We start from the raw sequence: 15,164 nt of genomic DNA on the forward strand, positions 1-15,164 counted from the left end.
GATTTCAGGTTTTCATTTGCAGCCTCACAGGAACATTGAAACAGTGACCACAATAAAGCTCAGAATATTGGCTATATCCAAAGAACACGGTAAGTTGGCTTGGACAAATCAATGCTCAAAAATTCAAAGAGAATAAATAGAAATAAACCTTCACAAGCAAGTGGATTTTTTTTAAAAAAAAAGCAGATTTAATATTAAAATCTTTGGGAAAACATGCTACTTTATTATCACTGTTCACCTAACAGATGGTAATTAAGGAAGTCAGTAAGAACCTAAGGGCAGACTACAGTGGCAACATTTTAAAAGTTTTAAAGCTGTCCAAAGATTTCATGCTTGCCAAATTTACATTTTAATTAACATGTTTTGTTCCATGGCTGCTTAGTCACACACTCACGTTCATTGTCACCAAGACAGACTCTCCCAACTCTTGAACAACACAGGACCTGACTCCCAACAGCTTTTATTGCTCCTCATCACTTGCTTGGACCTCAACTTTAGCCATATTGTCAATTGTTGCAATCAAAACCCAGGAGGGGAACAGAGCTTCTGCTGTCCCAATGTTAATCAGTGGGAGTCAACTCCACGACCTCAATCTCCTTTATTCATCCATGGCCGTATGTGTCCAATGTCTCAGTCTTCCTTGTGGCCACAGGCGAATGTCATTGGCTCTTACATTCTGGCTGTCTTCATGCTGACATAAGTCTTTTCTCCCTTGCTGTTGCTTACCCTGTAACTCCAAGTGAGGGGAACAGCATGTTTAGTTTCTAACACCTCTAATGTTGTGGCTCCTTCCTTTGATTTTACTACAGTTTACCATGTCATGACATCCTCTTTTGTCTGTATACATTTTCTCATGGAAGTTTCATGGGAAACTTAATCTTTCTAAGAATTCCCTGGTTTCTATCATTCTTCACTTCACAGTGTTGTCTACAGATGCTTATGGCCTTTTGATCAGATTTTCTCTGAGAGCCTCTGCTGGAGAGCCAGAGCTGGAGTTGGGGGGGGGGGTGTAAGCAAGGCCGGAAAGATTCCATAAGGGCAAGTTATAAAGCTGGCATTTCTACTATATATAGAAAAGAATTAGGGAGTAGCAGCAGCGAGGAAGAAAAACTCAGATTCCACAAGTTCTATTATGCTTAGATGTGGAAATCAGGGTTCAAACAGCAGTTTAAAAAAATCTGAAATAATTTAAAAGAGAAATGAGAACATACTTGTACTTCAGAAAGATAACTCTAAAGCCTTGGTTAGAAGTCTCATTTACTAAGGTGTCTGGTTTCCAGTAACAGGAAAAAATACACAAAAAGCAACTAAAATGAGAGGAATTTGTTGCAAAGTGTTGAGTATGTCACTTCATGAAGAAAATTGTTAAACAACTGAAGGTGTGGACAGAACCACAGAAGTCCTGGACCATGAACCTAGTGTGACTTGTATGTCGGCTTCACCGAAATGCACTCCTTCTATTCTTCCCCTGTAAGGATGTGTACTTGATATGTCCAAGAAAAGAATGTGGTCTATCTTATGTCATAGCCACACTCAGTAGAGGGCTAGCAAACAGAGGTATGCCGTTAAAGCTGTGTGTACAGTCATTTGTGTCTTGCTGTGAGCTGAGCAGGCACGGAAGAGAGTTAGACAGCAATTGGTCGATATTCGTATGGAAGAGCTGAGAAAAGGGAGAACAATCACAGAATGTATTGTACATAGATTAATTAGGAGCAATGGCGTTTGAACATCAAACGCAAGTAAACCACAACAGCCCCTCAAGATGAGAAGACAGGACAACGATGTGTCAATGAGGATGGGGCTCCACGACGCCACGTGATTTCCCCACCTGAGCTGACCGCTTGCCACTTGGTGGCAACCGCTTGACAACTACAGCTGAAGACATCTTGGTTTCTAGAGAAACCACAGAGGCAAACATCCAGCAGCACGCTGGTGGGCAGTTTTGTGCTCTTTTCCCCAAGTCTCCTTCCTCTTTGAAAGTCCCTTAAAAAAATGCTGGACAACAGCAACCCATCTTTGAGATTCCCTCCTTTTGGACAGCTCTGGTGAATGCTGATCCAAACCATGGCCCATTTTGTTCTCAAGTGTGCCATCCTCACTCCTTCCCTTCAATAAACTTCTCTTGCTCATGTGTCGTCTGTGTGTTTCATTTGTTGAACTTAAGACAGGAAGCTGGTACTGGCCTCCAGAGTTGTTAGCTCTGTTAACCACTGATCACAAGATCCCTTTATATCAGCACTAAGCCCTTCTGAGTCTATTGACCAGACTCTGTTGCACTTAAAGAGAACTGCTGTGTCTCAGCTTTGCAAGTTATCAGTATAGAAAAGGGAGATGTTTGGAAAGGCAGAGTATTGGTTCCCTTATCAAACTTCTAGATTTGGGATGCTAAATGCCCATACAAAAAGGCCAGTGATATTGAGACATGATTTGAGAGCTCAAGAGAAAAATCACTGGATGTCCTTAATGTGACCACATTCTTAGAAGTCATTGGCGTGAATGCTATCACCAAAGGAGATCATAAAGATAAAGGAATTCAACTTGTATGCTGTAAACAGTGATTCATGACACCAGGAGTACAAATTTTTTAAAAGGCAGACCATGGTGCTGCTTTATTTCTACTTAGAAAGTTATTAGCGAAGAAAAAAGCCAAGGTAGGATTAAATAAGAGATGGCATTAAGGGCTGAGTAACAAATCAGAAGTGTAAAAGCAGGAATGGTGAATGTAGAATGGCATTGTTTGTTCTGGAATTTTGTTAATGGAGAGAATATAGTATCTGGTTGAAAAGCAATGCTTAATGTTGAAAATGGCAGAAAATCCCAAAGCACAGACTATGAAACTTCATATGAAAATGTGGATATGAGCACATAAACAAGAAAGAAAACCACATTTATACACTACTAAAAGAGAAGATAATTGAGGGTGAATCGCTGGGAAATAGCAGTATTGATAAGGGACTACTCTTTAGAAAGAGAAACTGTCCATTCTTTACAATGGAAAGCTGAGAGGAACGAAGCAGAGGAACTTGGTAGTTTCCTTTCACTCCAGAGTGGGAGGTTAGCCCTATCTGCAGGGAGTGATGAGCTAGAGGACTGAGCTAAAGGGAGAATGAGTTGAAGAGAGCGGTAAGAAGTAGGAAACCACTCTTTCCAACATTGAGGAATAAAAAGCAAAAACAAAGACTCACTTAGTTTCAGGATCGAGAAATCTCTGCTAATTAAATACCACATGAAATGGCAAAAGAAGAGTAAATGAGAGAGACAACGGAAGAAGGGGTAATTGTGGAGGACAGTGTCAAAGTTATTGTTTTTAATTTCACATTTAAGAGAAAACATTACTTAACAGTATAAAACTAATTTGATAAAAAATGATTGGGAAGCTGAGTTTCATCTATGGGACAGTTTATTTTCTTTAGAAATTAAATTTCTCCAAGTTTATGGCCAGAGTTGTGGGAGAGGTGAAGAGTAAAACAGATATTAAAATCCTCAAAGTACGAGCCTCAATGACACAGAGACTTACGTGTGATCATATTCTTTACAACCAGAGGGTGGAAGAAGGACATGCCCTGACTACAGATTAAATCCTAGATATTTATAGAAGACGAGCGTGGTGATCCCCATGTGTGAGGGGGAAATAACATGAATGCCTCCAGAAGATTTTAATTACGTAGCGGTCAGGCGAGAAGAACACTGTTAAATTAAAACCGCTCTATTAACAAATATAGTTATATCGAGGACACTCATTTATATAATTCCAATGTTACATTCTGAAAGTCATACTCAGCATGCTCAGAATAACAATAATGACTAAATAACATAAATCCTTAAACTTAAATGTGAGGCAAAAGGAATACTTATGATCTTGTGAGGAGCCATGCTTAATGGAGGGAATCCTCCTGTATATTGACAAAAGAATCACCTGATCACTAATATTAACTATGTTTGTACTGCTTGTAATGAAATTGAAGTCAATATAAGCTATTGTTAAAACTGCAGAAGCCCTGGGCAAAGGAATAAGAGAAAGACACTAAAGAAGAGGAGAAAAGCAGGACTCTTGAAAGCACAGGGTTGCTGACTTCTTTCAAGCCATTACCAGTCCCTTTGAGGCGTTTGATGGACTTGGGACTGGTGGAAAGAATAGAATGCAAGGATATTGCAGGTCACATCTACTGAATACTCGAAATTCATAAAAGAACATGGCTGACATGTGATTCCATTCTCAACAGGATTAACTTGTGTTCATTTTATGGATGGTTGTTTCATAATAAAATGCTCAGAATACTAGGTAATTTCTTAAAAAGGCATCAGCATAATAGGGAATTTTTTTCAAGAAAGCAACATTAGCCGGGGCGTGGTGGTGCATGCCTTTAATCCCAGCACTTGGGAGGCAGAGGCAGGCTGATCTTTGTGAGTTCAAGGCCAGCCTGGTCTACAGAGCAAGATCCAGGAAAGGCACTAAAGCCACACAGAGAAACCTTGTCTTGAAAAACCAAATAACAACAACAAAAAAAAAAAAAAAGAAAGAAAGAAAGAAAGAAAGAAAGAAAGAAAGAAAGAAAGAAAGCAAGCAAGCAACATTAGTGGAAAACACCATCATACCAGTGTGGTAATAGAAGTTGCTTCTGAGTGGTGGGGATTGCAAGTGTTTCCTCCAGTAGCACACGAATTCCCTACAGTAAACATGTGGAAATGGTTTCCAGAGGCCATTCACTCCTTCACTTCTCTTTGTGACTAACAATTTTGATGCTATGTGACTATCACCCATACCTCAGCTTATAATTACATCGCAATAGACTCAACATATGCTGAAACTAATGTAAGCCAAAATTGCATTTCATATACCTAATCTGCTGACAATAATCACTTAGCAACAGCACAGCCTGTAGATTATCATTTTGTTGTTGTTGCTGTTACTTTAAACAAAGTCTAATTTAACTATTTGTAGTATGTTCACAGAAAAGAAAAAAACAACAGTTAAACAACATAAGAAATGGCCAGCATGGTGATTCAGTAACCTCGGCACTCAGCAGGAATATACAAATTTCAAATTTAAGAATAAAAAAAGTGTGTGTAAAGGAGGGATCATGGTTAGATGTTCTGTTTTCGTTTTTCAAGACTCAGTTTGTCTCTCTCTCCTTTAAAACTAAGTTTCTCATATCTCTGAGTTACCTGAATTACAATGATTTTTAAAAAATGTATCACGTAATTTAGTATTTAATAATTTATTTTAAAAGTATGTGATTTTAAAAGTAAGAATATCTTAGTTATTTTTCAATTGCTGTGGGGAAAAAAAAAACTATGATCAGGAAACTCATAAAAGAAAGCATTTAATTTGGGGCTTACATTTTCAGAGGGAGAGTCCATGATAATCATGGCAGGAAGCTTGGCAGCAGGTGGGCAGGCATGGCACTGGAGCAGTAATTGAGAGTTTATACCTCAAGCTACAAGTGGGAGGAAGAGAAAACTAACTGTAAAAGACATGGGCTTTTGAACTGTTAAAGCCCTCTCCAGGCGACATACATCCTCCAACAAGGCCACACCTCCTAATCCTCTCCTACACAGCCATCGACTGGGAACCAAATATTCAAATGTCTGAGATTTATGAGGGACATTTTATTTAATTACCACAAGCTGGTCTTCAATTCATCTTCCCTCAGTTTATATATTGCAGCTCCTCCACAGACCTCCATCCTACATGCAATCAGGGCAGAAGTGCAAACAAATGGTGGAAAAGAGTCTGTGGATTCTCCAGTGAGGGCCCAATAACCCTCCTCACGCCCTTACTGTATGAGGGACTGTCAATACTTAAGCTCAGTCTGGTGGCCTTTTCTAAGCAGGTACAACGTTTGTGGCAAAGATGGCAGCTGTTTCGCTTAGAAGACCTTTACACACACACACACACACACACACACACACACACACACAAAATTAATTTGATGAAATACATTGTTTTGCTCTGGGCCACCACAATATTAACCCTTGCTAAAAGATTTATCAATCTGACATGATATTGGAGAGTCTTCCTCCACCTCTCCTTTTTTTACTAAACATAAGAGGACTCTTGTTACCATGTAGACATGCATGCATATAATTTGGTAAAGGGAACTGTGGGTTTGTCAAGCTTTTGTCTTTAAAACAGCTTTCAAAAGTAGCAAGTCTTCAGGTACTCCTGCGTTTGACTTGGTTGACTCATGTCGTGGATATAAAGGGGAATTAAAATGACTTTGAAGGTCTAAATGAATCCAGATTCAAAGGGAGAAACAGTATTTGATGAAGAGTTTAAGGAAGTTGATAACAGATACTTGGCCTAATGTGGACTGACTTTGGATACAGCCTTGGAGACTAGGGAAAAGAAATTCCCCAACAGCTTGTGTGCCTGGTTAGATAATTGGAAAGAGATGGAGAAAGAGGGTTGGGAGTTATTTCCTGTGTAGTGTAAAGTACGACACTGTGGTGAGCCATTGCAGGCCTGGGCTAAATAGCTTTTTGATATTCCTGGGTTTCAGGTTTGTGTTTCTCTGTCTGTGGCAGCATGCTTAGACTGCCTTACAGGCTTCTGGCCATCCCTTGGAATTAAATCTCTTTCAACAATTGGAACCCTTCAACATGAGAAAAGCTGTCCCACAGATAAGGAGGATGAGTGCCCATTGACTAAGAAGCAGTTTTCCAATACAGTTCCACCTGAGATGGCTTCTGAAGCAGATGGAAAGATGGGAAGTCTATAGACAACTAAAACAGGTAATCTGCAATGGAGGCACCCCACAAGGAGAGGTACATATTAGAATGCTTCCTTCAAGCTTCATTGGGGAGTGAATAATAGATACACTGAGGCTGAAGGACTAATTTAGGGGGAAATGACCAATGGGAAGTTCCAGCTTTGAGGGAAATGACCAGGCTCTGTTTTGGTACAGTGAGTTCCACTCCTTAATGGTATATAATTAACCTTGATTCACTCCCTCTGTCCCTTTGGCAGCTTTTCGTGCCAACAGATAGTTAAATCCACCCTTCATTTGGCTTTGCCATTAGCCTACCTATTTTCCCTCCTCTGTTTTGTTCCTGGAGTCACACTGGATATCCTTTCTTTCTTGGCTCCCAAGTTTGTGTTCAGAAACGTCCCAGAAAGTGGCATTTGAATTCTGCCGTTGCTCATCTTCAATTGCTCTCTCTGGCCCATTTTTTTTCTTATTATACATCACTCTCCAAAACAGATTTGTTAACTTTTCATATAAGATTATCTTTGAACATCCTAATCCTGAATGAAGAATGGAATTTGATTATCCATTTCTTCAAATGAATTTGTAAAAGCTTTGCCAAACAGAACTATACTTCTGTTTTCTCTAGAATATACATTGTTCTGCTAGGAGTCCTCACAGAATTACCACTACTATGAAGAAGAGCATTTGGACAAAATGATCCTCAAGGACATCATCACTTTCTGACATGGTAAAAAAGAAAGAAATATTTCTAAAGAAGAGAGAAAATCAAATGAAAGTCATCCCAAAAGAACACCATCTGGCCTGCAAGATGTGTGGGGATGGAAGACTCATGTACTGAGGGAAACACAGTTTTTGCAAATCAAAAATGAACTCCCCCCCCCAAAGTAGGTCATTCATCATAGCCAATTCCAAGACCATATTTCTCATCTCTTACTTCTAATTTAGTTTTTCTCTGCTGACATAAGTATATATATATATATATATATATATATATATATATATATATATATGAGAATTCAATTCTCACCTCAGTATGGTTTATATTTGTACTTTAACTAAATGGCTTCATCTTAAGGATGATGTCATGGGGCATATGCTTCTCAATTATAACATCATATTTTGAATTAAAAAATGAAAGAGATGTACATTTGAACTCATTTTTTAAAGCATACGTGCAAAAAAAAAAAAAAAAAACCAGTATCTTTTGCCATAGCTGTCTCCTGTATTGGCTTAAAAGTTGAAGTTATATTCAGATGCAAAACACAGTCAGTTTGTTTTTAACCTAGGCATTTCTGATATTTGGAGTCTAGATAATGTTTTAACAGAATTTATTGTTGTGTTGGTTAGTCTTAGCTGTCAACTTGACAGAATATGGAGAAGCCTCCTGGCAACCTATAAGAGCTTATCTAGATTAGGTTAAATGAAGTGGGAAGACTCACTTACACGTGGGTAACACCAATCCTTAGACTTGGGTCCTAAACAGAATACAAAGGACAAAGCAAGCAGAAGACTGGCACTCATCATTCTCTGCCTGTGTACTTCAGAGTCATGTAACCAGCTGACAGGATGGACTATACCCTTTTAGCATGAACCCAACTAAACTCTTTCTGCCTTAAGTTCCCTATGTCAGACTATCTAATCACTTCAACAATAAAAGTAATTAAGACAACATAAATGATATTACTGATAGATTAACCATGATTATTAGTTAATTTTCAGTAAAAACACATCATAGAGAATAGACAGCAATCCATATTGGCTTTATGGGCAGTTTCTACAATAATTTAGCTACATAAGAATTAAGTTGCCTGGGGCTAGGCAGTGGTGGTGCATGCCTTTAATCCCAGCACTTGGGACGCAGAGGCAGGCAGATCTCAGTGAGTTCCAGGCCAGCCTGGTCTACAAAGCGAGATCCAGGACAGCCAGGACTGTTACACAGAGAAACCCTGTCTCAAAAAAACAAACAAACAAACAAACAAAAACTTAAGTTGCCAAAAGGTGATTTGTGAATACTGGAATCCAAATAGGAGAGTAGGACTCCTTTATCTGATAGTATAAATGTTTTCATAGCCTGATAGACACACTCAAATTCATATCCAGAACCCCCTCCCCTACTCTTCTCCAAGAGACCCTGGGATGAATGAGTTCTCCAAGGGGCAATAGAGAAATTTGTCAAAATCAGATTCATTAACCCACTTCCAGATATCCTGCCCCCTACATTGGTTTGTTTTCTTGTTGATGTGATCAAAAGCAGCTGACAAGAGCAACTTAGGGAAGGAAGGATTTAGTCTGGCTTGCAGTTTAAGGGGTTAGAGGTCATTAGGCCTGGGAAGGCCTGAATGTTGAGTGCCTGTGCTCAACTTATTGCCTCCTTTTATGCAGTCCAGAGCCCCATCCCCAGGGGATAGTGCTGTCTACATTCAGGGTGAGTCTTCCCCAATCAGATAAGCTTTTCAGGAAACACCCTTACAGATATGCCTAGTGGTATATTTCAATTCTAAACCCAGTTGAGCTAGAAATGAAGTTTAACAGTTACAGACTCGTCCTCTACAGTTTAACAAGCATCCCAGACCTCAAGAAGCAATGGACTGTGAATCCTTTTAAGTCTGCTGCTGCCTTTTGCTTGCGTGTGGATTCAGCCACCCCGCTCAGGCTAACACAGTTTTTCTCTAAATGTGTGAACACATTTGGGGGCATCAGGAAAGCTTGCAAGTTAGGAGAACTTTCATTGTGTGTCTGCGGTATTGATTTCCACTCACTGTATACTCAATTTTTATTGAGTATGAGAGGCAGAAGGTAGGGACACCATGATGTAAAGCTCACTTGACACCTAAAATGATGTGTTTTTTTTTTTCTGTAATATATCACTGCAAGTAATTAGCTTGAAGAAAGAAGTTCTCTTTTAAGCAGACTGGGAGTTTTTAAAATTTTGTTTCTGGTTATTGATTTTATTGAAATTGCCAAAGTGGAAGTCAGACCTTACATACTGAGTAATAGTTAGCCCGACTTCTTTCCCAGTCCTCCAATTACCAAACTAAATGTCTCATTCCTCATATTATAAGCCCATCTGTCCATTCATTCTGTAAACACCATTGAGTGTTTATTATGGGCAGCTGTGATTTTCAGTTTTTGATGCAGGAAATCTCTGCTCTGGAGTATGGAGTTGTAGAACTGGGACTTTGGGGTAGCATACAAATGGAGAATGAGAGAGAGCCTAACTCTAATCAGGCAAAGTGTATGTGATAGCAGAGACGAGACCAGCCGAAGTCCTCAGAGGAGGTTACAGCTGAAATGAATAGAGAGGGTAAGGAGAAGCCCATTCAACAGGGCAAGAAAAAGAAGCTATTCAAAGAGATTAAATGGGGACTGGGGAGATGGCACAGTAGGTAAATTGCTTGCGGAACAAGTATAGGCGTGAGAACCTGAGTCCAGATGCCAAATACTCACATAAAATGCTGGAAAAACCTTAACCCCAGCACTTGGGGACAAAGCAGGGGTTGGGAGTGGGGCTAGGAAGGCACACTATTGATAAGCAAACTTTGGGGTTTCCCTTCTCGACAAAACAGTGGGGATCAGATTCAGAAAGAGACCCAGTCTCAAAAAGAAAGGTGTGAAGCCATTGAGGAAAATATCCTAATGACAATCCTGGCTTCCATAAGCACTCACATGGGTAAGGGCATCACACAAACACACATACACACACACACACACACACACACACACACACACACACACACATGCATGCACATCCTGGGGAAAATGACATAGACTGCAAATGGAGACGTGGGATATGATAGGAGGTAAGAGCACCATTCTATAGAGCATTCTATACAAAATGCAGAGGATGCTTGACTTTGAGTGTCAGTGTGGAGATGAGTCCATACATGCTTTCAACAGGGGAAGAGACATGAGTGAGTTTATGTTTAACAGAGATCACTCTAGCAATGTGAGGCTCCTGCAATTGCACTGAGGCGAGGCTGAACATCCGGTGTGAAGAAGGGTTAAGTCACAGTGTGCCACACAGCACAGGACAACTTGCTGCAGTTCTAAAACATTCATGCTTTACGCAATCCACTGGCTCTGAGGGCTTCCTCCAGAAACGGTAAGAAAAATGTATAGCAAAGAAGGATCATGGCTGAATTAATTCAAAACTGTCATTACCCAAGGGACTGAGAATTGTTGTAGCTTTGAACACGAAGTGTACCAGAAAAAAAAAAAAAAAAAGATGGATTGGAGAAGAGTCAAACAACATAAGGCCTTAATAAATTTGAAGATAATGCAGTCGTGATGATGAAGTGATGAAATTGGAAGCTAGGATGCAACAGGGAAACAGTGAGAGCCACCAGCTAACCTTAGCTCACCATGCCACCATAGCTTCCCAAGAGAGAGCCACCTCCTGTCTAGCCTGCGCCTTTATTGCCTTGCTGTTCTGCCTTCTCATTGGCTCTTAGCCCAGCCACCTCACTTCCTTGTTTCTGCCTGTCTATACAGACCTCCAGGTCCATAGGGTTGGTACTGGGTTTAAAGGCATGTGTCACCATGCTTGACTGTTCCCTAGTGTGTTCTTGAACACACAGAGACTCTGCTAGCTATGTGATTGGATTAAGGGCATGTGTTACCTCTTCCTAACTTTTGTTTATGGCTGATTATGTCCTCTGATCTCCAGGTAAACTTTATTTATTAACATACAAATAAAATGTCACCACAAATCCTGGGTGATGATTCAGTGTTACATATGGCCATAGGCAGAAATCTCTGTAGTAGACAGCCCTTTAAGTACCTTCCTAATCCAAAACTACCTCTCTCACCCTCGAAATCACAGTGGGCAGGAATGTATCCATAAAGTTGACACTGTGTGATATCCTTGAGCAACTGCATAAATTTGTGTCTTTCTTTTTAGGATCCAATACTAGAATATATGCTATTGCTACTCTGTCTTGTTTGAATCTGGGAGATCATCTTTGTAATTGTCTAATTCATCAGAGCGAGGATAAACAGGAGAGAGCAAGAGAATATTCAATGTGACCAGAAATGAGAACCCAATGTCCACAAGAGAGAAAAATCTGTGTTCCCAATGACTTTCTAGTCAGTTTCCTTTGATGTCAGGTAGAGAAGCATGTGCTTCTCTGCACCCGGGAAGCTGAAGCAAGAGAATCATCAATTTGAAATTAGCCTAGAATAGATCGTTCAATTGCAGTCCGGTGGTTTGAATGACAGTGCCTTAAGCCCCCTCCCCTGGCATAGGCTCAGATATTTGAATACATGGTCCCCAGGTGGTGTTAGTGTTTGGGGGAGGTTAAAGTGGTACAACCATGCTAGAGAAAGTATATCACTGGGGGTGGACTTTGAGATTACGTAGCCTCACCCTATTTCCAGCTCACTCTCTTTGCCTTGTGCTTGCATTTCAAGACAAAAGCTCTTAGCCTCCTGCTTCCATCATCATGCCTACTGCTTGTTGCTCTACCCCTTGATCACGATGGACTCTTCTCCCTCTGCAACTGTAAGCCCAAATAAACTATTCTATAAGTTGGCTTGGTCATTGCATTGTACCACAGCAACAGAAAAGTTACTGATACATTCAGCTTGAGCTGCAGAGTGAGACTGAGTTTTTGAAATAATAGCCTGGTCTAGTCCCCTGTATATAGTTCTTTGGGGGGGGGAGAAATTAAACCTACACTCATAAATTAAATATTTCAAGTGTAAACACTATCTGTTCATCAGGTTAGCTAAAAATATCCCTTTCCAGTAATAGTCAGTTCCCATGAAGAAGTAGAGAAAAACATGTATTCACTAGGAAAGGAAATGTATGATGCCATCTTTTCAAGGGCAATTTGTCAAATAGTTGTAAACGTGCCACATTTGTCTTCCTCTTTGACACAGAGTCCATGTTGTATACGATAAAAAGTAAACAAAAATTTTCTGTGTATATTATTCTGCTGTAATATTGACTGGGATAGCAAGACACAAATCAACATGGTGAATATCTACACATGGATCACTAGTTCACTACCTTATACTATGCATATATGGTAGGTAAAATATCTTGTATTATATGGTCATAGAGTGAAATGAATTAGATATCTGTTTGCAATTATAAATTTCTAAGAAGCATTACTGAATAAAAAAGCAAAACATAAGTGTAATCTAGTTTTAATTTTATATACTTTAAAAGCATATCCTTATATATAAAGGAGTACACATGATATTTTATAACCAGATGTAGAAAAATGGCTTACAACAGTCAATTTGGAGGTTTGAATGGAGTATGAAATATGGAAAGAGTTTTTTTTTTGTTTTCATTCCATGCCTCTTTTCTGTAATTTTGTTGTTATTTATTTAGTAAGTCCCTATGTTGCTTTGGTTTAAGGGATAAAATAAGCTTGCTTTCAGGAACCATTTGAACATGTCATTTATATCAGGGTTATTTGAAGAATCAGTCCTTGGCAAACTGAGCTGAGTGTGTCAGAGCACAGATCAGCCCATTGCCTTCTTCATCAGATAGCCTTAAAAAATACAGTATCAACTGAAGGAAGCTGCGCTTAATGCAAAGGTTGATTTCCTTTCTAGGGCAAACTCCTTATTCCTCATTGACCACCAACAGCTCATTGCCCTGGGTTTTCCAGGCCACACTTTGTAAAATCAATGACATATAATTTAATAAGATAAATTCTTTTCCCAAGTGTACTTTTGCTAAGTCTTTTTTTTTTCCTTTGAAGAGTAATACACGTTTCCGGGATATAGGGAAGCTATTTTCTTAGGTAGAATTTGTATTTTACCCAAGGTCTCTATGGGCTTTCAGGGACATAGTCTGACACAGGTTATACTATCTTTAGCAGGAGGAAGCTATCACTGTGTCTCAGCACTGACAAGCAGATCCTCACATACTTAGTTCCTTGTACAGCAGTTTGTTTGTTTTTCCACCAAAAACCTTCATACTATGGAAGAAAGAATAATTGGTTGTCCATCTCTCTCAGAAATATAGATATCTACTGAGTTACTGACCTATAAAGCAATGGAAACTAAATGTCTTCTCAAATGAGAATTAATATGACAGGAGTTATACTAAACATTAAATACTGTGTCATATACACATGCAAAAATGATTTCTTAACGAGCTATGAATTGCAACTGAATAATAACATTTTCTACACTATAATTAACTTGAGAAATCAAGGCAATGCTATCAGAGTTCATGTGATACAGTAAGCAAGCCTGCTATCATGATAAACACACCTTTTAATTGCTGCTCTAACCTACCATGAGGAAAGTTCACACACCAAGTGGTTGAACCCTGAAATACTTGTTTAAATTCTATAATCTGAACTTTTGCCCATTGTCTAAGTGAACCTGAAAAACATAAACAACTCACAGTGATAAAAAAAAGAGCTATTTCTTACATTACTTTTAACTAGGAATTGTAATAAAGATAGGCAAGAAGACCATGTTAATCGTGTGCTCATGAAGCAGAAAGGGCAATGGACAGAGGAGGGAATGAAGCTAACCCACAGAGAGAAGCACAGATGAGCACCCACATGCACACAGAGTGAGATTAACCTTGGACATGCTTTTTGCATCCCCTAGATCAGTGGTTTGCAACCTTCCTAATGCTCAGACCCTTAATACAGTTCCTCATGTAGCGGTGACTCCAACCATAAAATTATTTTCACTGCTGCTTCATAACTGTATTTTCACTACTGTTATGGATAACCTGTGTTTTCCAATGGTCTTAGGCAACAACCCCCACAAAGGGGTCACAAATAACAGGTTAAAAACCACTGCCCTAGATATCTTGTTCTCAGTTTTATTTTCCCCTTCCCAAGGATCCCTACTCCTTGGGTCTGAGTGATTAATTGCCTTTTCCTGATTTATTGAAGTTCACCTAAGCATCTTTCTGTTAATTGCAAGCAGCCCTGGGACACCTGTTTGTCATTCTTTCTTTACTAATATCCAGCATCCATCAACTAGGATGATCACCAGTAGGCCCATAAAATCCAGATGCTTATAACTTTGTTAAGTTAGGGCCTCCAAATCTAGCTTTGAGCAGTTAGTATACAGGAATCTCATTCTTAATTTTTCTCCTATAGATGTATCTATTGCAAGAAAAGATGTTAGGTACAAAATATTTTATAACTCTCATTGAAAATACATTTTAAGCATATGTTTGCATCTCTGAGGGTGCTAGGGGCCTTGGCTTGTATCTGGAATCTGACTCTGTGTAAGACATCTTGAACTTTAAAATGGATGAGCTTGTCTAATTTCTACCTTGTGGCTCTTCACCAGTTGTCTTATCACAATAAAAACTCCTCCAGCCATTTTCTTCAATGATGATCTAACTCAAATGGCCAGTTTTGATTAGAGAGTTAAAACACTAAAGTCATTCTCTCCTTAGGGCACTTTTAGAATAGAAAAAAATTGGTGAAAACAATACATTTAAATCAATTATTATCTAGA

This window comes from Peromyscus eremicus, chromosome 16_21 (genome assembly GCF_949786415.1).
Source record: "Peromyscus eremicus chromosome 16_21, PerEre_H2_v1, whole genome shotgun sequence".
Lineage (NCBI taxonomy): Eukaryota > Metazoa > Chordata > Mammalia > Rodentia > Cricetidae > Peromyscus > Peromyscus eremicus.